General features: G+C 28.8%; 1 protein-coding gene across 1 annotated transcript in view; it reads left to right on the forward strand.

Annotated features, from left to right (window-relative positions):
* The window catches only part of LOC107455277 (teneurin-m), a 467,942-nt gene that overhangs the window by 54,209 nt on the left and 386,936 nt on the right, over positions 1 to 26,797 (forward strand). The window contains exon 2 of the mRNA XM_016072782.4: positions 25,518 to 25,570. The gene's annotated coding sequence lies outside the window, so the exon portion shown is untranslated. The remainder of the gene's footprint in view (positions 1 to 25,517; positions 25,571 to 26,797) is intronic.

Genomic DNA, 26,797 nt, shown 5'->3' on the forward strand with positions numbered 1-26,797 from the left:
TTAATCAATTAATTTAAACTTCTGTCTGAAGAGTTATATTTGTATATTTAAATTATTTCAAGCCTTTTAATTAAAAAATCCAAAGAAATTTATTTTAAATAAGTACTTTCAACATAGAGAGACGATATAATAAAGAGTATGCAAAATACAAAGGTGAATACATTGATAATCAAATTATGCAATCTTAATGATTCAAAGACCTAACCTTAGAAATACTAATTAATTAGTTAAAATAATATTTTAATTTACGAAATAAGACGCAAAATCACACTTTTCCTAAATAAACATAACTTTGTCTTAATGGTATTTGAATTCTTAACTCTCTAAAGCAGGGCTGTCCAACTGGCGGCCCGCGGGCCATATGCGGCCCACCAACACGTATTGTGCGGCCCGCCAACTTCTTATTCAGACTGATCGGCCTCAGTTTTCTCATTAAAATGTGAGCAAACTGTTTTATAATCCTTCTGCTCCATTGTTTTGTAATTAATAATTCAACTATTAATTGTTATTCTATAAGAGGTAAGAGGTTATTGTTCAACTTTTTCAAACTGCGGCCCGCCAGGTGATCAGTGATCGGAATTCTGGCCCGTGGGCTCTTTGCAGTTGGACAGCCCTGCTCTAAAGTATGGTGCATCGCCGCCGCATTCTAGGAAATATAGACTCAGTTACCGATAGTTACGTAATCACAGATAGTTGAATTATTTTTCAACGTATGTTTAAATTGCTTTAACCATTTTTTAACTAAAATTTCTAACATTATTTAATTTAAAGAATTATGAACTGGGATTATATTATACGTGTTACATTTTCAAACTTACGAAAACGAAAAAAAGAGAGTTAAGAAAATTGAAAAATCAATTGTATTTTTTTACAATTACAAATACTTTAAGAAGGTTTACAATTACTTCATTATTTAACAATAAAAGTTCGAACATTGTCATTACTTAAATATATAGAATTTTCCAAATAATATCTGTTAGCATAACGGTTCCTCATTTTTTTTTCGGCTACTGAACCTAAAATGATAAACCTTCTATCGGCGGAGCATTAGACGTTAGACAGGTAGGAACATTAGACATAAGAACAGATTGGACAATAAAATGCTACTCTATTTTGAAAAAAAAGTAACATGAATAATTAATCTTTTTATCGTTTTATCATTAATAATCTTAAATTATAGCTCAGCTCCGACTGCTGAATTCACACTTTTAGTCTAGCTATGAATTTATTTTTTTCTCTAGATCCATTTATAAAAATGAATTAAATGAGTCGAATTATAGTTTTTGTTGCTATAAAAATAAAAAAGAACTGTTATAAACGTTACTTTGTTAACGAATTTATCACGATTGAAAATACTAATAAAATTTTTATGAATACAATTTTTTTCATAATTTATTCAAAACATAATGATTAAAAAATTATATTGTATATATATATATATATATATATATATATATATATATATATATATATATATATATATATATATATATATATATATATATATATATATATATATATATATATATATATATATATATATATATATATATATATATATATATATATTTTAAAAAGTGTAATTTCGTTTTATAGGATCTTACTTTAATTTTAGAAAAGGTAAATGAATTATTAAATATGTATTGGAATACTGATATACTTGCATGATCACGATTAAAAAAATTTTATTTTTAGGGACACCATTTAGGAACCGCTGTTTTAACGTATAATAAAATTTAATAGTTCTCATTGGGAAATTTTACTTTTGACAATAAAATACCGAATATCGCATACTTTAACCTGAATGAATCCTAATTTCGAAATCATTGTCATTATGTTCCAAAACAAAGACTCCCAGCAGATCGCCGAAGTCAAGCATCACTGGCTGCGGTCAGTGTGCTGGTGGGTCACCACTTGGATCAGTCTGCGTAGGGACCGAGGGTATGCGGTATTGATCCTCGTTAAACTGTTCTACCGTAAAGTGCTCGACTTCGCGTGCAGGTCGTCGGGCTACCGGGTGCCATCCCCTCTGCAGAGGATCAAAATTGTGATGGCATGTCTTCGGATCATCCTCAGGGATGTTTCCCAGACCGTCGCCAATAGCCCATTGTGCAGCTCTAGTGCGACGTAACTGAACTACAACAACAACAGCAACCAAAACAAAGACAGTCCTTAACTAAAGTAACTAAAATAATCATTTAATAGATATCACACTACGTATTCTATATATAAATTTTGATTCTAAGCTCCTCTAACTTATAAAACGTTTCTAAATCAATTAAATGTCTCGCTCTTCACAATACAATCACTTCTTCTAACTTGCTGTTTTGATTATTTTTCACCCATTTATTATGTAAGCATGAAAGCTGAGTAAATACTTCTGATAAATAAATATCTTTAATTTGGTTTATGATAGCCATAATAAGCTAAATTCAACTTCTATAGAGGAGAATATATTTTGTTTTGCAACGTTTTCTTTAAAAACTAGACGGTGGGTTTGTTTTAATTATGTTTGTAATTTTATTTTGTTGAGAACAATTTTAAAGTTCCGCTATTTTTCTGTTACTTGAAGTGAATTTTGTATAGCCTCTTTAACCAACTCTTAGTTAAATACATTTTATTTTGATATATATTTTACCTTTAATATTTTATTATCACATTTTTTAAATTTGTTCATTCACAATTTTTTAAATAATGAAACGACAGATTTCTATTCGATATTAAATATATATGTACTGATTAAAATCCAAATTGCGTATCTATTAAATTAGGTATTTTTAACAGGATATATGAGCAGGTATTTTTAATTATTCTAAGTCACTTAGTTAACTGCTCTTTGAATTAATACGATCATAATCATAATAATAATATGATGATTAGATTTATTTGTCATTTAAACCATTTATCTTGAAATCATTTTTGATTTCATGCAATACGGTTTTTAATCTCTTCGTAATTTTTGTTTTTAGTTGGAAGTTTCACTAATTTACACATTATTTGTAAAAATATTCAAGAAACACAGAGTTTAAAGCTCAAACTTACCGATATTCACTAAATATTCGGAAAAAAGTTATAATTTAGAAAAATATTGTGAAGAGCTCGTTTGAAATCTTCACACTTTAATTTGAAATTTAAATTGAATTATTTTATGCATTTTAAATTCAATTATTTTATGTTAACAGCTTTATTGAAGTCAAAGCATTTTGGTTCGAATATATACTATTACTAATTCAGTTAAAATGAGTATTAATCCATGTCGACATCATTAAATACTAAATTAAAGCAAATAAAGCTTAAGAGAATTAATAATGTCTTTTACTTAATGTATGCGTATTTATTTCTCCAAATATCTTGTATGTAAATTGTTTGCTTAAAAAACAATTTAATTTGAAATTAGTTTTTTTCATCTTTAATTAACAAGTTTCAGGATTAACGATTAGACTACAAAAGTTTAATGTTAAAACATTTGATTAATATAAAGTAATGTTTCTAATAATTGATTTTTTGAGAAGAAATTACAAACTTAGCATATAAGACAATGTTAATCCCTTATTACTCGTAAATGGAAAATGAATCAAAAGAAAAGTAGATTAATTAGATCACTTTTAGAAAGCATTATTTAAATAAATGCACATTATATGTGTTATTTGGATTGCAATATAATGACGTCTTTCATATTTAGTTATTATTTGATCCCCGAAGATTTTTTAATTTGACATTGTAATGAATATCATTTGTCAAAGTTAATAAAATAAGAAAATTTTTTGTTTATTTCAGTATACGCTTAAATTAATATTTTGAATATGTTACCTTTAAATCTCTAATTTTTTATCTGTGTCACATTATCAAAATATTTTATTTCATTTGACAAGCACTAAAAACTTAAGATTCATTATTTGAAACATGAAATGCATTTTAAAGAAGCTTGTTTATATATTTCTATTGAAGCCAGTGAAACATCTTGCGTATTCTGTCAACTCTATGAACTCAAACAACTGTTAGTCTGCCGATTTTTTCAGCAGTCCAGTCTACTTGATGTCTTAAGTCTTTTTTTAATAATAATTTTTGACTTCTATTTCATATAATTTTGTCAAAAAATTATAGAGCATAAAAGGTCTCACTGAACGTGATTCAATAATTCTGTCTAAATTGCAAAAAATTTCATCAATTCATCAATTTGCATCAAAATTTAACCAACATATTATAACCATATCATAACCAATATTATGACCAACAGAACGGGGGTTCGAGTCTCTGGTGATGTCACTACAATATTTTCTCCATTCGCTTTAACACCTGAAGAGTTTCCTGTGTCTTTCGCTACCCAATTTGCGTCCTCGACTTTCCAATGCCCATTAACTAGTGAAAAACCTAGTTCCAATGTCCAATTAAATTTCTGTTTTTTTACGGTTTTGAAACCATGCTAGTTGTAAATGTTCAAAAAACAATATAGTTTTGTCTTCATGCATTTATAACCGTATTAGTTGTAAACGGTTTCAGAACAGTAATGGTAAAAAAAATGCTCATTATAGTAAGCTCTTTACGGTTAAGTAAATGAACAGACTGCTGCCGTTTATTTTACAATAATATTGGAATGCAAACTCTAACAGTGTAGCATGGTTTCAATTGCTCTGAAGATTTTGAGCTCGCTTCACTAATGTCATTCAATAGAAAAACCTCTTTGTTTTACCATAGAATGTATTCTAAGCTTTATATAAAATAATTGAACTTTTTTATGATAATGTCGTAATTCAATTAATTTTTTATGTTATTTTTTTATGCTTACAAAATACAAAATAAACACAATCTTTAACAAAATGATGAACGCACACTCTAAAATGAAGTTATACTGATTTTTTGAGTTCGAGGTTCTTGTTGTTAAAGAAAATTATTAGAATTATGTTAAACAATGAGTTTGATACCATTAATAGTTTATTAATAGTTTTCACGTCATTTTACTTTCGCTCAATTATTTTTCCAGCTGAAAAAATGTAAGTTTCAATAAAATGATTAATTTGAGTTTCAATGAAATAAGTTGCACTCTATAACAGAAAAATCGACGCACCAAGAAGGAGTTGTCCGATTGAAACGAAAATTGGTGGACAGGAAGACAATGTACAGAATAGTAAATGATTGAAATTTCAGAACAATTGAATAATTTATTGCAGAGTTACAGTAACAAGTTCAATAAGATGTTGACTCGCCTCTAGTCTGGATACAAGCTGCCACACGGCGTGGCATAGACCGATAAAGCTCCCGGATGGTCTCTTGCGGTATTTCCTGCCAAATTCGATCCAATTGTCGAACGAGGTCATCAACATTCCGTGCCAGATGCAATCGCCTTCCAATCATATCCCAGACATGCTCGATGGGAGAGAGATCTGGTGATCTAGCAGGCCAAGGAAGAGTTTGACAAGCTTGCAGATAGTTCATAGCAACACGTGCCGTATGTGATCTGGCATTGTCCTGCTGAAAAATCAGCCCAGGGCGCTGCAAAAGGAACGGTAGCAAAACAGGTCTTAGGATGTCGTCGACGTACCGCTGTGCAGTAAGTGTACCTCTAATGACGACCAAAGGCGTCCGGCTGCCAAAGGAGATGGCACCCCAGACCATAATGCCTTGTTGAGGGCCGGTGTGGCGTGCAATAGTGAAGGCAGGATCCTCCCTCTGCCCTGTGCGTCTCCAAACACGTCTTCGATGATCGTCAGGACACAGTTGGAAGCGGGATTCGTCGCTAAAGACTATACGTCCCCAGTCGGCATCATTCCAGCCTGATCGAGACAAAACATTCATGCATACGAAATTTCAAAGCAATCGGATGATTGCTTCTTGGTGCGTCGATTTTTTTTGTTATATAATATATTTTAAAAAATGTGTTAAGCGAACTCTATAAAAAAGCCTCCCCCCCCCAAAAAAAAAATAATAATAATTTTTTCAATGATGTAACTCACGTACGCTATACAGTTTATAAGAATGTGGCTTCAATTCTATGAACTACTTGTAAATTAATGCAAGAACGTTTAAAATGAAGATGCTAAAAGTATAAAAATATAAAAACATATGAACAAGCTTATAAGCTACAAAACGTATTATGAAATTTATTCTTGCCTTTAACAATTTATCTCGATGGAAAAGAACAAAAAATTTATAAAAATATGCTGATCGATTACTTCTTACCTCATCAAATTTTATGAAAATTAAATAAGAAAAGATAGAAAACTTCTCAAGCACAAATCTTTTTTTCAATCTTTTAGCAAAATAAATATTTAAAAAAGTCAAAAAAGTGTTTTTCTATTGATTAAAATAAATCAATGCCAAACTTGATCAAAAAATTCAAACCAAGCTAAAGCAGTTCAAGCATTAAAGCCTCAAGCATACCTTAAAAACTATTTTTCCAATGTAATTCCTTTATTCCGTCAAAGAAGTAAGTAAATAACAAATTCTTCAGCACATTATCTCTAATCCGACATGACCGGTAAAATAAAGGCTCAAATGAGTGGAAATGTTGGCGAAAGAAAAACAGCATTACGTTAACAAATACAAATCGAGTAAGAGCATAATAATTTGAAAGAAAAAAAAAACTTTTCTTACAAACAGTGTTTTTTTTTTTTTTATGTTTTAACTTGTTTAGAAACAGGAACAAAACAAAGAAAATAATACGTGGGTCCAAAAACACGTAATGGCAACAATAACAATAAAAACAAAAAGAAAAATGCATAGTAACGTGCCATTAAATTCATTGACGCGTGCTTTCTGCCATTCTTGAGTGGGGAAAAGTAAGATGGAAAAAAAGAAAAGAAAAAAAGAAGAGCGGATGTTGAAGCAAGATGAGAAAAAGTGCCGGAAAAAAGTAACATAAAAATATTCGTAACTAGGACAGGGACTAGTGGAAGAAGGGGAAAAAATTACGTACTAGAGATAAGAAAGACGCCAGAAAACTTGCCAAGAGGAGCCAGAGACGTAAAATAGATGCTTGATTGGAGTCAAAAATAATTGCTTCGGTAATGCAGCGAGCATGGAAAAGACGAAAAGTGGAATATGTCTGATATATTTTAGTAAATAGTAATATTTAGTTAACATATTATTTAGGTATTTGTTCAGAAAGTGCAATGTAATACAGTAGTTGTGTAAAAAATAGTATTTAAATAAATGTACCTGTTTACAACAAGGTGCCAAGGTATGGTCAAAATTACCCGAATATGGTAAAATTTACAGAGTTTTTGGTTCTTTGGGGGAAATAAAAGGCTCGCGAGCTTTTACTACCGAAGTATTTTGGTGTTGATTTTTGTAAAATTAACAGTAAATTATGGGATAAAATATCTTATAAAATTTGGCAAATGTGATAAAATTTGGTAAATTTATCATGATACTTTGGAGCATGGCATAAAATCAATTCGTTCGGTTGAATTTACTTTTCAGTTTTGTTCTTTCTGCAAGATACGTGGTAATAAGAACTATAATTTTGAAAACCAGAATCTCTGATAAACCGCTATTTTTTGAACAAAAAGCAATTACCTGACTTTATATTTCGGTTTTTATTACCAGAACTCTATTTTTTTTTACTGGGAATATTATTACCATGCAACACGGTAATTATACCAGATTTTGTTCTCACGGGGTAAATACTTTTTTTAATTTGGTTCATGGACACTTTCACCTATTTTACTGTATTTTAGGAGTTTATTAGGATAATTGCAGAACCGAGGTATCTGTAAAAAAATTTGTACAAATTAACGCAAAAATAAATACACTAGTTTTAGAAAACTCCTTCAACATGATTTATACTCTTAAACCCTCTTACTGGGTGCAGGAAATATCTATAGATATTTGGTTTGATGTTTACCATAAATCTAAAATTAAATTTATTACACTTATGTCCTGCACTGTATTCCTATAATAATATGTTCGTTTGTATGCAATTTTTAAAGATAAATTATTTCAAAAATAAGTAAGTAGAATCAATACTATAGTCTTTTTCCTCGCTTTAAGTCATTCAAGGTAAAAAAGTGAAATATGCGTTTGTTATGCTGAAAAGTTTTATTTATCTTTCGTGACCTGAAAATTCTTTAAATATTAAGAAATATCTCGATTGCAAGTAAACTTATGCATATTTTTTTACTAATTTCTACATCGCATGCTTAATTTGAGGGATTTTTAAAACGAAAATGTTATTCTAGTGTAAAATTCGAATTTGACTAACGCTAACTGAATTAACATTAGTCTAAATGATTTAATGGCTCGTAATAATGTGGTATCTCCATATAAATTAGATACGAAATATTTAAAATTAATTATTATTAGTATATAATTATTACTATGGTATACTATTACCTTATTGCTGCATATCATATTATAACGAGTATTACATTATTTTTATATATCATTACCATAATCTTCACTTTAAACATTATAAAATACGAACTTGTAGTTTAAACAATAGTAATTTTGAACTTAGCTTTTCTATATAGCTGTTGTAAAGGTGAAATCTTTTAATATCTGTCCGCGTAAAGTGCGCTATACCAATTTGTTGCAATTTTAAGTTAAAAGTGTCTTTGTTTATATTTAGGCGAAGAAAGAAAGTCTGCTAGAATTATCGTAGTGTATGGTAACGAAATTTCTGATTAAAGAAAATAATTCCTTCTAATAAAGCCAAAATATACAATATTTAAACCATTAATTTGGAAGTTTTTCTGTTCATACTGTAACGATTTTACGAAAATTATGTTTTTCAAAATGAAAGTTCTTATTACATTTGGTATGACATTTAGTAATAAATATAAAGCTAAAAATTTATTATAACCGAATAAATGGTTCTGATGCCATTCTCTAAGGTATCAATATAAAATTACCAAATTTTATATTTGGCTAATTTTATGACATATTATAAAACCATATTTTTGTTATTTTTACCAGAATGATTACCAAAGCGCTTCATAAAAAGTTACTGAGATTTTTGGTCTTCCTATGGAGCCAGAGTCACAGTAAATTATACCATATTCTAGTTGTTTTTATCATACTTTTCTTTTCAATGTGATGACCCTTAAACAAATAAATTTATATGTAATGAAACGGTAAAAACGGATTGAAAATAAACAATGACATATCATTGATCCAGTTTGATATAACTCTCGGAATTATTTTTGGATAAAATATTTGTCGGACTCTCTCAATCATTGATAAAAATAAATGTTTTGAGTTGATACCTGCTCCATATTTTTTATAGTCTTTGACGTTCCTAGTAATAAAGCAGTTTCTCCTCTTACCTTTTTTTTGTAGTTTGAGGAAATGGCAACTGTATGCACATGTTTCTTAGAAGAATGGAGTTACCTTTGTGAAATAAAAAACAAAGAAAAAAATTAGATAAACACAATAATAAGCATTAATAGGATCACAGTTACTACGATTTCATATTTAAGCGTCATCAGCGTTTTGGAATATATCTAAAGATTTAGAATTTTTCCTTATGCCACGTATGAATCTGCTAAGAATAGCTTCTTATTATTCTTTTTATTTATTTCTCTATTTAATATTATAAGTAAATCATTATTATGGATAGTAACAGCAAATAAAAGTAAGTAGAAATGTGCTAAATATTACATTGTATTACAGAAATGAATATGAAATAACTTTACCATGTAACTTATGGCTGTAGTTTACAAAAAAGTGCCATAGTTTTAATTAAATTTTAAAAATGAAAATAAATAGATTATTTAATTATTTTAGGCAAAATCTATTATCAAATTAACCCAGCAATTATCAGTTATGTTGCAACATTTTTATGATGTATATTGCGCCAATGATAGCATTTGTTTGAACAAATTTTTTGTTGTATTTGGGTAAAAATAGAAATGAGATAGAGTTTATCAAATTTAAAGTACATTGTACTACACAAGTTAGCAATTTATTTTTCACATAATGTATTTAATCTTTTTTTTTGTACACAGCTTATTTAGCAGATAGAATTATATGCTAAACAACTAGAACTACCAAGACATTTTGTATTCAAACAATCGGGTACTTGAAACTCGAAAAGATGTGAAGTGATTATGCCTTGCGTTTTATATCAGATTTATATTAGATTTAATTGGATAGTTGTAAACTACGTAACGCATGTGTGTCGAACCGGATTGGCTTCTAAATCGACAAATACCACTATTTTCCTGCGATGACGTCACTTGCAGGCATCCAATTGCAATTTTGGTAAACATTAGAAACCTGATTTGAGGAGGCAAATGAATTCAATTAAAATTTTGTGAAAATAGATATATATTTTCAAAGAGTTACAGAAAAACTTGTCTTTCTCGTTCCTACACTGTGAAGATTGTGGTACAATGTATCTCTGAATTAGGAAGTTAAATTTAGAAATAATTGTGTTACGAAAAATTTTATTCCAAATGGGCACCGAATTAAGCGTTATATGAGCAATGAAGAGAGTAGTTAAATTTAAACAAAGCCAAATAAGGAAGCATAAACCAAGCTCACGCGCGTTCACTCCACTCATAAATTATTGTTGCATCCCGTAAACACCAATTTTGGTATACGTTGGTAATCGACAGCAGATTTTTTCCAATTTAATTCGAAGTAGTGGGAATTTGGTGTTGCCTAGCACGCTGATATACTTCTACAACAAGTAACGTTTTCCATTACAAAATATATTGATGTCTTAAACGTTACCTTTAGTAATTGAATGATGGAGTAACGTAAGTACCTTTAGTAATGTAAGATGGAGTTTCGTTAGTTTCAGTAATTGAATAAACCAGAAGGCTGAGAAGGATTAGATTGTGAGATGTATTCTCGTTCTGTTTCTTGATTTAGAATTTTCCAAAATTTGTGTCTGCAAGCCGTGGTGTCTCAGAGGATAGCACGTTCGCTTTTCAATTCGGTGAACCAGTTTGAATCCCAGCGGTGGCCGGTCTATATGAAATCAGCACCCGGCTCGCTCCTACTACACTCTGACATAAAATATCCTCAGTAGTAGACGGATCATCGGTTAAAATCCCCTTTTCGTCAGGATAACCATGGGAGGTTTTCGCGGTTTTCCTCTCCATATTACGCAAATTAAGGTTAGTTCTATCAATAAGTCCTCCATGAAGGCGAATTGAACATTGGTAGTCGTAAATTGGAAGTCGTAAATTGCGCCTGCTGTTCAAAGTCGGTTAGAAAAAAGTCGGCTGTTTCTAACCTCTGACTGATTTGAAGGAGGTGATCTTATCTCACACCTGTGTCACTTGTTAAAATGGAATTAATCAATAAATATTAGAAAGCTGCATCTATATTTTATGCTAAGATAAAAATCAATTTCAATTCAATTAATTTTTTGATTCATAAATCAATTTATCAAAAATTTCTTTCACAACTATAGAACTTTCTTTCAAACATAGCATAAACATAGCAATCTCAAATAATTAATAAAAAAACATAGCAATCTCAAATAGTTAATAAAAAAAATTATATTAACAAGTACGGAATCATCAAATAAAAATGTTCGAATAATGTTATAACGTTATGAAAGATACTTCGACGCGTTTAACTATTTTATTTTTACATAGTTTAGACATATGAATAAATAATGCAATGTTATTAAATAAACTTCTATGCATTTTTAAAATATCTCCGAAACGTTTTTCTTGTACTTTAAATTAAAGTAAGTGGGGAATATGTAAAGCATATTTTATCGACGCTTAAAAGTGCTATTCTGATATATTTTATTACAGAAAGCCATTCCTAAAATTAAGAAATTCTTGCAATGCAAAGGCAGTTCAGTAGTTTAAATTGAGTTATGAGCACGTTGTTTCAAAGAAACATTTTGAAAATCTAAATAATAAAACAAGAATATAGAGTAAAACAATAGAAATTTTAACTGCAAGCTATAAACTAGAATAAAATAAATTTAATCACAATTTTAATAAAACATCGAAACATCTTTTTCTACTTTTAGATGATTTCGTTCCTTTCTTTTTGGAAAATTTTTAAACAAATAGTTTAAAGCCAGTATCTATTTCGGCTGCTAGAACTTTACACAAACATCATCATTGCTATGATGAAGATTTGATTTTACTAAAATAAATCTAAATTTAAATAAATAAATAGGAAATTTATAAGTGGAAAAAATAAATAATGAAAATTAATTAAAGTCTTTACATTATCTGGTTTTCTATTAAATAATATATATATAAATCACAACTGTAATAATGTTTATTTACAAAAAGGAAATAAATTGCTTATTTACGAAACATGCTATGTTTAAAAAGTAAGCTTGCAAGTATATCGAGCAAACAATGTGTTTTTTTTTTGTAGGTTACGTTTTATTATGTACGCACGAAGAAAGAAATTCAGTTAAAAATGCGGCATAGTTAGGTAAGCACATTTCCAGTAAAAAAATATATATATATATTGTGGTAAGGAGTATAATGTATATGAACCATTCATTTGGTAATTTTTGCGATTATATGGGAATGGTTTACCGGAAAGTCTGACTTTCAAAATTATAGTTCTTATTACCCACATTTGGTGGAAAAATGCGAAACTGTGCAGTAGACTTGAATAAATAGTTTTCATGCTATGCTCTAAGATATCATGATAAAATTTATAAAATTTACCTCATTTATCAAATTGCATCACGTGTTATAAGACAATATTTCATTTTTAATTTTACTAAAATCATTGCCAAATCACACCGAAAAAAACTACCGTGCCTTTCGATATACTCATAGAGAGAGAAATGCTTTAAACATTACCATATTCAGGCAATTTTGACCATACAGTTTGTTTGCTTTTTTGTCAGCGCAAAATGATACGTATAATATCGAACAAATATATAGTTTTAAAATTTTTGTCATGAAAGAAACATACTAAAGAAAAACAAATCAGGGATTGCAGATTAATATTTAATCGATGAAAAACAAATAAATCTTTGGACATTTAACGTAGATAAGGTGGAACTGAAATTATTAATTATTAAATTATTAAAATCCCGTTTGTTTGCCGGTGTGAACAGAAACAGTTAAGATGTGTATGTTAAAATAATTTCGAAGTACCGTCACACAATCGAGATGGTTTGATGTTTTTCTACCACCTTCACTAGTTTATTGTTCGATTTTGATAGCGTCTTCATGAAATGGAAGTTTGCGACCTGTAATTTCTATGCTTATTTATTTTATTTTTACAAATATATTTAAAAAAAAAAGTAACATTATGATGTACCGATAAAGAAATTTTTTTTCTTCATAGAAACTTCACAAACTGTTTTGGCTTAATTAAAATACAGAATATATCAACAGTTGTTTAAAAGGAATAGAAATAGTTTTGGTTATGTTGTTCATTTAATATTATTTGAAGGAAACAGAATCTAAGCAGTTTAATATATATATATATATATATATATATATATATATATATATATATATATATATATATATATATATATATATATATATATATATATATATATTTATATATATATATATATATATATATATATATATATATATATATATGGGTCATTCTCACAAAAACAGTCATTTTCATGTCCCCAGTATATTTTATGTTTGTTTTACAGCTTACGAAAAAAAAAAATTCTGGGAAAGTGTCCTTCAGAATGCAAGCTAACAAAAGAATAAAAATAAAATTATCAATTTTTATTTTTTATTTATTTTAGGTAATTAAGATATACCAATATGTCATTCCCTCACTTGTCCCCACTGCTGATTTAAAAAAAGAAAAAAATTGTTTCTGAAATAAAATTTTTTTTTTTTACAAATTTGTGTTTTTTATTTCAGAATACTGAAATATAGAATTCAGAAAATCAATTTTAAATTTAATTTCTGATAAAAATATTAACACAGCACTATCTTAAACTTTGTCCCCAGTGTTTCGCGTCATTCCCTCACAACAATGTTCTTATCATCTGCAATCTTCTTAGAATAAAAATATTTTAATAAAAACTTCAGAATTTAACAACTGGCATCATAGAACAAAATTGCAGTATGTTTCCATCTTCAACTTAAAAAAGCTTTACTGTGGAATAAATTTGAATGAATCAAACCAGGTAAAATTTTTTACATTTGTCATTCCCTCATGTCATTTTTTAGAGTAAAATAAAATACTACTTCATCGAGAAAGTGGATAATTATATGTTGCTTTCTTGTATGAATATAATTGTATGTGATTGACTTCAGAAATTAATTAGGCCTAACTGTTATTTTTAAATTTTATTGAATTCGTCATTCCCTCACTAGTGTATAAAGTGAGGGAATGACGCTAAAGTGAGGGAATGATTCAAGATGAGTATATTATCAAATTTTTTTTTGTTCAATCGTGCCAGCCAATTTTATTTCCCAAACCTGTAAAAACTATTAAATATATAAGACTAAATTATAATAAATGTTAGATATACTTAGTATGTTATAATTTTCAAACTTCAGGAAAATGTAACTTAGATAAAAACATGTATTAAAATATCATTCCCTCACTATTAGTGTCATTCCCTCACTTTTTAAATAGTGAAAATAATTAATTTACTTATTAATTAATTTGAAAAATAAATTTAAAAATTTATAAATTAATTTATTAAATTAATTAATTAATTTATTTAATTAATTTATTTATTAAATTAATTAATTATTAATTATTATAAATTAATTAATTAAAAATTAATTAATTATAAATTAATTAATTATAAATTAATTATTTAAAAAATTAATCAATTTAAATATTAAGTATAATTTATAGGATATATACTTTCTTTATAATGCCATTACATATTTCTATTAATATAAAAAGTTTCAGAGCTTTTTATTCACTTTACTTTTTTGGGATTTTATGAACTGAAAAATGACAGTTTTCGTGAGAATGACCCATATATATATACACCAAAGAGCCATTACATTATGATCACCCTGCTAATAACATGTGGGACCACCTTTAGCCCTTAAAACTGCTAGCACCTGCCGTGGCATTGATTCCAGAAGGTGCTGATAGGTAGTCAGAGATATCTGGTACCAAGCGCTCACCAACTACTCCTGCAATTCCCTCACATTGTGAGGGGGTAGCGTGGCAGCACGAATTTGGTTTTCCAAGTAGGACCACAAATGCTCTATTGGATTAAGGTCAGGTGAATTTGAACCAATCCCTCGAACCAATCCCTGACGATTAGACCCTTATGACATGGTGTTTTATCCTGTTGGTAAACACCATCCCCCGCAGGAAAAACTGTCGCCATGAATGAGTGTATCTGGTCTGCAACTATGTTCAAGTAGCTTACAGACGTCAGGGATTGTTCTATGAGGATTATGTGTCCTAATGTGCCCCATGAAAACATTGTTCTTGGGCGAGAAACCATGAAAACCTGGGAGAGCCCATTGTTATAGATGAAGGGTGGTCAAGTTCGCCAACAAGTAAAACAACTCCAAGTTCTGATTTACACAGATCATTGTCTACCAAAAATAAACATAAGAACATTAAGTATGATAATATCGTAAATATTATGAAACGCTGCAGTTATTGAATACGATATTATTGAATTTGTTGCTGAATTTTATTTGGGTAACAAAAATATTGACACGAATTTAGAAATTAGACAAATTGCAAAAATATCGTGATATATTTTTAACAATGCATTATTGCGATATTGAAGTTAATATTCATTAGTCATAGAAGTTAATGTCTGTGTGGGTTGTGTCTGAAACGAAATCACCAACAACATGGTCCTTATAATAATAACAAAAACTTCCAATAACCGATAAGTATAAGATGAGAGGTTGGGTAAGAGCATCGGATAGATGCCCCAAACATACTTAAGTTAAACATTTAGGTACATGTTTTAAATGTTATTTCTCTTAATTTTTTTTATGTAAATCAAGCAGCAACTTTTGTAGCAATGAGCCATATACCTTTTGATTGAGTTTCATTTCTATGACTTTCCTACAAGAACCATGCTTGCAGCTCACAATGATTAAAAAATTACGGCCGCTTGGAAAAATATTTATAGTTGTAGCCTATGAGACATTAAAGACTTAGACCAATTTAGATCTTCACTCCTGGGTCTTAATGTAAAGAAATTAAAAGTTTTTAATAGAAAAAAAAATGTATAAGCTTAAAGATTTATTTTGGAAAAGTTTAATATCTATGATTACAGACTACAAAAATTTTAGAATTTTTTTCTGAAATAGAATGTGATATTATTTAAATATTCTGAAAATAGTATGCGATATGGTTATTTCAATTAAGCTAATTATACACTGACCATTTGCAGTCCATTTAAAATTGGAAATAACTTTCTAATTGGAATAATAATAATGCGTTCGATAATTACAAAAAACGGAGGAATGGTATTTTTATAATTTGTATGCATTCAGTAGAAACTAAAATTTTTTTTTAAAAAAAATATCTGCTCATAGTTTTATAAATATGTAATCTACTAGTTGCTGGCATATTATGAACAGAATTCAACATGTTCAAACATCTTACCACGTTCCTGCCATTTTGAGAGAGACAAGAATCCAAATTCATTGAAAATAATTAATATTTATTCAGAGAAAATATTTTATTTTTTGTGTCTGATTTCATAACTTAAATATATCGTCTACACAAATCAATAAGCTTATTTAGTCCTTCAAACCATTAAAATGGAGTTCGTATACCTGATAACCTGATTATTAAACCAAACTTTATCAATGCGATTCCTTTTTTTTATGCTTCATATCTATTGCACAACTTACTTATAGGTACATTTTTTAAAAAATATAATATATCAATGTAATGTCATATTGCTCCACAATAACTTTACTTGCTGCAATGCAGAATTTAAAAATGTTAAAACAATAATAATTGATTGTAAAATTATCAATAGGTAATTTAAGTGTCATAAATCAAAAGCCATTCGCAACATTTGTTTAACTGTGTTAACTTGGTACAAGGAGACTTTCTGAATATATTTTGCTAGTATTTGAATTGAACGATCTGATTGACCGGATCTGATTCTCATCAGAAGAATAAGTATCATCATCATAAATAATTTGATCTTACATTCTATATGTAATGGAAAAAGAACTTACTCCTACAATTTTAAATAGACTAACTATCTCTTTTTATTGCCGCTTTAAAGCCTTACTCAGAATCCAGAGCATTGTCTAGACTTTTGAGCAAGCCGGCCTTTGGGAATCGTGTCTAATCACGTTAGATAGCAGCAAACTTTATCTAGGGTTCGCTAGGAAAATTAAAGTTCTTACAAAACGAGAGTGATAAACGGTCTTTTCGTCTTCCCTAAAGTTCTGCAAAGAATAATTACATTTTCACAAGACATTATGGTATTTCTTTTAAGCTTTGAAACTTCTGCCGGAAAACCTTTCGACCCCATTTTGCTTCGGAAATGAATTATTAGCTGGGTTGCAAGATAACTATTTTATCTCTACCGGAACCGAAGTTTGGCGATTGCTGTACAAAAATCTCTCTGTGTCTTTCTCTCATTTACAGTTAGAAGAGAAAGATAAAAAAGAAAAAAAAAATCGAAAAGCAAAAGAAAAAAGAAATGAAAGAAAAAGGGAAAGTTTAATGGACCATGCGTGTTCCCCATTGATGTAAAGGGATGATTTCGAGGGTAATTTTCTCGCAATTTCGAGAACATTTCGTCGTATCTGAAAGCTTGTAGTAAATGTGGAGTAATAATATTCTATGAGAAAAAGAAGCAAAAAAGTGGAGTCGAGGAAGAAGAGTCGAAACCTCCGTTTGCAAAAAAAAGCCCCTTTTATAGGTAGAGGGGATAAATTTTCATTCGAAATGGACTAACCATGTGGAAAGGTTGAAAATAAAAAGAAAAATATTTTTGACGACTGAAATGCAAATTGTTTTGAAAACGCGTTTTGGATTTCGTCAGTTTCTGGTGAAAAGTGGGCAGATTTTGGAATCTTTGAAGCACAAAACAGGGGGAATTTTGTTCTTCACTTAGCATTATTGCAAATGCGTAATATTTATTTCTGCTACAACAAATATGAATATTACTGGGAACGCGGAGAAAGTGCATCATAAAAAATAAATGGCTGAAAACGGAGTTTCGTTTCAGTCATCATTATTGGATCTGCATTTATTCCATTCAGTGAATTATCAAGTTTCCTTTTATTCTGTTACAAAAAGGGAAGTGTGCATTTAGAACAGATGAGGAGATTCAACCATTATTTATGGCCATAAATTGTTACAAATCATACTGTTATTAAAATTCTTTGAATCCTTATATCTGGAGGTGCGATATTTGATCAGATGTGCTGAATGATATAAAGATATCACATAATTAACCTTTTCCGGGGGGCTGTGACAGCAGTTGTCACATCTGATCTTGGGGTCCTGTGGTGGGCATGTGACACTTTCAGCGTAAGAATAGGGGAAAAAATCTCCTCCTCAGTTAAGAGGCAGGATCAAGTTACAGTGGGATTTGTTTTATTGTTTTAGTCACTACGAGAGGTCTCACCTTTTTCAGTTAAGGGGAGAAAGGTTTCTTTACATTTCCCACCTACCTTCAAACATCTATTCCAAGTTCGGAAACTTTTTTGTTTCTCTGCCGTTTTCTTACGTCTTTTTTAGTCAGTTTCATTGTTGCTATTTTTTTGTACAAATTTTTTCGTTCTACTTGTGAGTTATATTTTGAATGAATTAATTTCTTTATTACAAATATAATTTAACGAATATTTTCAATTGTATATAAAAAAAATATGGAATAATCAGAATCGAAAAGAGCTCTTTTAAGTAAATTAAATCAAATTGAAATAAAATATCAAAGCAATATATTTTACATAAACTCAAATAAATAGTTTTTTTTAGGTTTTGTTTTAAATTCGTGTTATAAATATAGTTATTAGAATTTTAAAATTTTGATTATAATTCCTGCAGTTTAAAAAAAAATTTCTTACATGATTTTAAATAAATATCTGCATTTCCGAATAGAAATATATATACTTAATACTACCGAAGAGTATTTATACTTTTGGATACATAAATATTTTAAATGTCACATTTATAAATATATAATTTATAATTACTAATGTATTTTCTATGTTTAAGAAATTGAAATCATAAACGCTATTTTTAATTTTCTTAAGAAAACCATTTTCCTTCTGTGGCAATTTTCATGTTTCTTTCCCTCTTTCTACACACAGTTTAACTTTCAGTTGTAGTTTCTAGAAATTGTTTCAATATCTCAGTTTTGTATCTTTTTATAAGATTGAAGCTAAATTTTTGAACAATAAAATTCTGCAAATCACAATTCTACACATGAGTAAGTTGAAGTCAATTGTGAATGACTATGTTTTTTAAAAAAAAATGTAAAAATGCTAGGGAAAAAAATTATATATGCTACGCAGTTTCGATAAAGTGCTTACTTTTCATGAAATTTGCAGCAAAATAAAAGAAATGAGTCCGATTGTTATATGATAATCATTTGCAACTGAAGCACATTAACTGAAATATTTATGAGTTTTCGCGTTTTTGGAACTATTTTAAAAAGACATAAAGGAAGTTGAAGAAAAATTTTGTTAGATGTTTAGAACGCATATTAGATTCTAACTAAGAGTTCAAGGGATAAATGTACTAAGAATAGTGTTTTAAATTTAGAGTTCGGTTGACGCATAAAATATTTTTTAAAGGAATGATATAAACTATTATATACTATTTTGAAAATTAATTAAAAAAATTTTGTATATTTATTTTTAAATAATTAACAAAGTTATTATAGTTTATAATTTTTTAAGAAATCTTAAAAATTTATAAAATAAGAAGAATTTATTTCATAACATAATTTTCAATCGAAATGATCTTACTTTCTTAACAAGAGAGGATCTTTCAAATTAGCTGGGAGTTAGGGCAAAATTATCCTCATTTACCTTGCTTTCTTATTTCATTATTATTATCAATGATAAAAATAACAATAATAAATAAATGACTCTGCTGAATAAAGGGAAAAAATATTTATCATTTATTGAAGTGACCGGTATTTTTCATAAATCGATAGATCAAAAAGATGAAAATAAAATAATTCATTCAAAGAGTTAATATCAAATTAAATTTCCTATATTTTCTTTTCCATCGGCTATGACTTAAATCCATTCACTAATAATTTAGACTGAAGAGACCTGTCTACAAAAATATGACATTACAACTATTTATGTTCTTTCCTAAGATTTATTATCTTTCGATGAGATATTAAATTTTCAGCAATGTTACAAATATTTATAAATTAAAATATTGATGTTTATAATGTATAATATAGATATTTATAATTAAATAAATTAAGACCACGAAAAAGAACTCTTCATGCATATAAAAATTGATTCAAAGAAAATTCTATTTCACTCGCGAACAAAAGGGTTTTTTCCGCATTATGACCCGATTTCACTGCATGATAACTCTCAGGAAGAACTGATTTCACACTTTAAACATAGTAATCCCCAAAATGCAAGAGAGGAAGATCTATCCATTATTTACGTGAAAAATGGATGTAGACCCAACTTTTCCCGTTGGTCCTCGAAATTTCCGAAGTTTTTTTAACTCAATAAAAGAGTGTTTATTATCACTGTGCACCTCATTAGCTTGTTCATTTTTTGCGGAAACATGTAAATAAACCAATCCTTTTAATATGGCATCAAAGAGCTTATAAAAAAATAGATATAACTTTAATAACTTATTTAAATAACGCCAGCGATACCAAACTGAAATTTCCAAAAACTGAGTTACCCGTTGAAACAATATTCCAAAGAACAAAGTTTTTTTTAACTATTCTTCAAATCTGTAATAATATTTTTACATTTTAAACAGTAAAATGTTTAAATGTTTCATAATACGCTGAAAGTATTAATGTAAAGCAATGACACACTTGAATTTCACTAATCTTAAAGTAAATATATATGATGTAAAATATTTGATAGAACAAAAAGAAAACTTTTTAAACAATATATATATATATATATAGTGTGTGCGCGCATAATATTTTTATAGCTAGCGTAATGAATAGTTTTTCGGGACTGTGGTTAGGATTATGTGTTGTTTATAGAATTTAAAACAATAAAATCAGGAAATTGTTACACACCGCATTAACTCTGAATGTTTATAAAACACTATAAATAGTCGACATGTGACATTCGGAATGTAGTTTTTTACCTTGAATCCTATAAAACCACCAAAGAAGTTTTCCCGCGCTTTCTTAGCCGTCAACAAAAAACTGGAATCCATCCCCAGTAGTATTTCTGTTATCCCGAACTGCGGTGGTGTAAAAGATAGCAAATGGCGTTTAGAATAACAGAGAGAGAATAAAACTCTCGGGGATGTTTAACACTCATCACTTGTCTTGTTCTAGGGATTAGCGGTTCCCTTTCTTGAATTCATCCCCCAGTCTCAGAAACAGCCCACCAGAGGATCTCGATTTCTTACTTTTGCGCCCACGTGAAAAGGTTAAGATGATATCACATAATTCTTTTTCAATGAAAAAAAAAATGTGAGGTGCAAATTTATGATTGTGAGGACGTCCGGTGAATGAGAAAGAGCGATTCACACTCTTATGACACAGATCCTGGGTTCTATCTTCGTGTCGTACAAGGTTGGTTATATCTGCTATTGCTCCCCAGAGTCCAAGGTCATGAAAACTAGGACGGACACAATAGACTTTGGCCTCCCATCCGAAGCTTGAGTTTAATTTAGATAATAACCACTAATTCTTTTATCTACTTTAAATGCAAAAGATAAATGTTTTTATGATAAATAATTTTTTTTGCTTTTTTGTCTATGGTGAAACAAATGAAAATTTTCATTTTACAAAACATGTATATTTCACAGAATTTCTTAATAATTTGAGGATAAAGATATCATCCTAAATATTTTAAATATCAATGATATTCTATTTGAAAAAGAAGCAAAAAAGCTTCCAAGAGAATTATTCTAAGTAGTTCTTTTATGACATAATATTATTGATAATCATTTCCTAGTGAAATAACGATAAGTGTAGACACGTAAAAGTAGGTATGATTTGAGCAATATTAATAGTTTTAAGTCCTTAAAATGTTACCTTATAAAGCATATTTTTTTATTACTTCTTATAAATCACCTTTATTGTAAAATAACTGCAAAACAGTAAAATAATAAATAATGTTTAGCTTCTCAGAATTTTTAAATAGCTTCAATAAAATTTCCCAGTTTTTTCTAGAAACATATCTATCCTTTAAACATATCTATCCTAGAAACATATCTATCCTATTAAAGTGTTTCGTTTAACTTAATTTAATTAAATCAAGACGATAACGAAATATAACGATTTTTTTAATGCAAAAAGAAATCTTAAATGTCAGACGCATAATAACTTATGCAAACAAATGTTTAAGGAAAAGAAGAGTATAATAAAGTACTTCAATGATTTTGTTTTTAATCACATTATATACCTCTAATTATTTTTTTATACATCTATCTTACTCAAGATGGTAAGATATACCACTAATTAAGTATTTCTCCAGAACATATCTTTATTAAATGCTCACATTTTGAAGCTGTTGCTAACTATAACAAATATTTATACACAATTTAAAAGCAACTAAAAAAACACAATTTCTTCCCAACATCGTCATTTGCATACAAATTCAATGATTATGATAGTAAAAGGTTGTAAAAAAAAGCAATTTATAATCTTTCTTTTTTGTGTGTGCTATTCAAAGGAATACCTAAAAAATGTTGAATCTTGTTCGTGTCAAGTCAAGACTTTATAAGTGATCTTTTTAGTGCTCTTAAAACAAAATGTAAAAAAAAAGTACAAAAAAAACAACACTCCATTTGAGTTTGCTAATGGATGCAGGCGGCAAAAAGGTCCCTAATAAATGCATCCAAAGAACACAAATCTAGAAGCTTTATTCCCAAATGAAAACGAGTCCCGCAAAGAAAAACTTTTTTCAAACATTCCGTTTTTTATCCAAGCTGTGTGAACAAATATGTGTATTTATTTTTTTATGAACTTAATATGCATTAAAGAGATTGTCATTCTAGCTCGGGGTTTTGCTTTTTTATCTTCTTTTTTTTTTCCTTGGTACTTTTCGATCGTATGGTTAAAACATTTTTAAATGTTCTTTTTTACGCCATCCTTCGACGGCAGCCATCGTGCATGTCATTGTCCCGAATTCTCTTCTTTGCGTCTGTCGCCGAGAGTATGTGACGTCATTTGTCGCTGTCATCGAGGTTTCATACCCATGAGACTTATCTATCAATTTCTTCGAACGCCACTTTAACGTTTTGTGAAGAAGAAAAATCTGACAATATATAAGACTTCTTCTATCTCTTTCTCTGGTTCTTTATTTTCAAAGATTTTTTTTTTCTTTTTGGGCGAAAATTTATCGAACGCTTTAGCCTTATCCCATTACAGAAGTCCAAATATAACTCAAAAGAAAAATGGTATTCAGAGCCATTCAAATATATTTGGTTATTTAATTTTTAATTTATTTATTATAGATAAAGAATTGTTTCTTTTCTGGTTGAAAATTTGTCGAATGCTTTAGCTTTATTTTATTACGGATGTACAAATATAACTCAAAAGTAAAATAGTATTGAGCCATAAAAATATACTTACTTATTTAATTTTTACTTTATTTATTATAGATAAAAAGTGGAATCTTTTCATACATTCCTTATTATATTTAATTAAATAAAATACAACGTTTTATAATATAAAAATGACTGAGTTAGTGTTATTGAGGAAAATATTTTTAATAATGAATTTCATTAAGTGTAGGATGTGGAATTAATTTTGCTTCTGAAACAGTTATCTGAAAAGTGACGATTACTTAAATTTTGAAATGGGAATCCCTAAAATGTCTGCTATTTGTTTTCAATACAATATAACTTACGAGCTCGCAAGTACATTTCATTGTAAATCATTTACAGACAAGATGTCCATAAGAAGTAAGAAAAGAAAAATAATTAAAATCGTCAAATATCTCAAGATATTATACATTAGATAACAATTAGATAACTACACTGGCTGAGGAATGTCGATTATTTCATTTTGGATTAGGAGACATTCATACGTTCTGAAAACATTAAATACAAAAAAAAAAAAAAAAAAACTTACTCTCACAAGTACATTTTATTGTAATCTAGTACATGTACACACTTATAAATAAATTTAAAAAAAACTCAAAATATATAAATAAGATAAAACGATAAAATATCTCAAATTATATGCTTTGGACCACAATTTATAACCTACTCATGTGAAATATTTTCAATCCATGCATTTATCAATATCTATTTTGATCTTTTTAACCTCACCCTCTGTTGTGATGTGGGAAATAACTTCAAAATCTTCAAATCAACAACATTCTGTAGAAAAAATTTTCCTAATCTTAACATTTTAGTTCAGAGATGGCACTGTAATCGCTAAATAAACATGGGGAACAAATTATTTAACATAGAGATAACTCCAGAAATCTATGTAAAATTGAAAGAAAAAAATAGATACATTTGACATTTTGAAAAATCTATCTAGTCATCAAACTCCCTCTCCCCACCTGGGAATCACTACAGCATAAGGTAGTAGGGTGGTAATTCCTTTCTATTTAAATATGTATATATTTTTTGATAAGATTTTTATAATTAGTCTAGAAAATATATTTTTTAATAATATACAAATCAAACCTTTCGTAACATCCGAAAGTAATTAAGAAAAAATCTAAAATATTTAATGCAATCACCCGTGAATTCAATCACTGTCCGAAAATTCAATTTACCAAAGCATAAAGCTAAATGTCTAATACCAAAAGCTAAAGTTTGCTAAATGTATGTTATAAATTCCCAACTAACAAAGCCCAGAGAATAAATAACATTATTTTCTAAAATTGCAAACGTGACCAATTAGCATGGCTCTTGCTTTCTCTGAGGGAACTGCTGCTCGAGATCTAATCTTAAAATAATTCGAAATCCAATGTACGTTTAGCCTATACAATCTTTTCACATACATCTACGCATTTATTGGACTTGTAACAAGTTTCCAGCGTCACACATGTAACATACACCGGACGTTTAAATTGGAATCGAAGCTGTAATTCAGGTCTCGTTTACCGATAAGCAAGAATTAAAAGGTAATCTTTAATTCTTAATTAAAGTGTATCCCAACTGTGTTACCCAGGTGATACAGAAAAGCTCTCTTGAGCCTAAAATAACCGATTTTCAAATAAAAGCGCCTTTGCTAATTTACATCTTTCAGTGTCTAAATAGGATGCTAATAGATGCCTATTAGCTTTAGGAATTTCTGACAATAAAGCTGAGTTAGACTTTAAAATTGCAGAAAAGTTATTATAAAATTTGCTACAGCAAACTTTAGGAGTAGTTTTAATTGCTTTTGTGGGTTGGCTGAGACATTAACTTTTGTCTGTTGCTTTCATAAGCAATGATGTTATCTAGAATAATAATACTGCTTTATTTTATGATTTTTGTTTTCTCTGAGATATCGTATAACTAATTATGTTTAAATCTTTTTTTTAACTAATCTTTTTTTTTCCCAGTGGAACATGTGACTTTAAAATTGTGTTAAAAGTTCGCATGTGACGCGAAAAAGGTACGTAATATTTTATTTATTTATTTACTTATTTTCTTTCGTTCTCAAAAATAAATTCTTTTCGAAATAAAAGGGCATCAGTCTTTTATTACGAAAACAGATTTAAAACTTTAGTAGTTAGCAGTCACTATTTTACAGAAGATAGATTAAATTTTGAAAAGCGCCTTCAAAAATATGTATTCAGTTGTGACATAACCTATATTATTCTAAAATAGCTGTAAAATAACTTTTCTTGCATTATGACTCCCTGGTTATCATTACGTTAAAGAGAGTGAAATAAAGTTATGTATAGTAGTATTTAAGGTGCTCATTCAGAAAGTGTTCCATACGACCATTCAATTCTTACGGTTATAGTTTCATTGCAGGAATATCAAAAAAATTTTATTGCTTCACCTACTTTTTTTATTGAACTGATCCTCTTATTAAAAATTTAAAATGAACTTGGAAATATATTTTTATTACGAAGAATGGTGACGCTAGACAAAGAAGAAGAAAAGCATTTTTCTAGCTGGGCCGATGCACTTCAGAACTTTAAATACCGCACTATTATGTGAATATTATGACCCATTTATGAAACTTTATACTTTATGTCCTTGTTCTGCTCAAAAAACAAGGAATTGGATTCACATTTCAAATCACTATGTTTCTTTTATAATTTCATCGCGCATTTGGTAGAGTTGTACGCAAACTGGAAAAAATAAAATACTATTTTTACCATTTGTGTCTAAAGGCCCTACTTCCTGTTTGAAATATTGCCTTAGCTCCATTTTACACCTTTTACTGTAATAACCACATTTCCATAAAAATGTAGGTGCTGCATTTTAAAATATTATCAATAAAATTGCAACCGTTATATCTGTATAATGATTTTGAACAGTACTGTTTAGTGCGTTCCCTATAATGCTTACATACAATATTTTATATATATCTTATAAAAAGTATACAAGTCGACGAAACTGTTTTTCAACCACAATGTAGAAGACATAACTAAACTTGATAACATATTTATGAAGAAAAAAAATCTGCATTTCCGTAAATTTAAAACCGCTTGTGCGCACTTAATGCAATGACTGAATAATGTAGTATTTTCCACAATCGTTATTGGTTTGGGATTAATGCGGCACAATTTTGCAATCTGTACGCTCCCAAATCAATCAGTGTTCACAAATCTGCATCACCTGCTGAACAATCCTTCAAACTCTCTCTTCATAATCTGTATAAACAGAG

Source organism: Parasteatoda tepidariorum, chromosome 1 (assembly GCF_982258835.1).
Source record: "Parasteatoda tepidariorum strain Cologne lab strain chromosome 1, Ptep-v5.0, whole genome shotgun sequence".
Classification (NCBI taxonomy): Eukaryota; Metazoa; Arthropoda; class Arachnida; order Araneae; family Theridiidae; genus Parasteatoda; species Parasteatoda tepidariorum.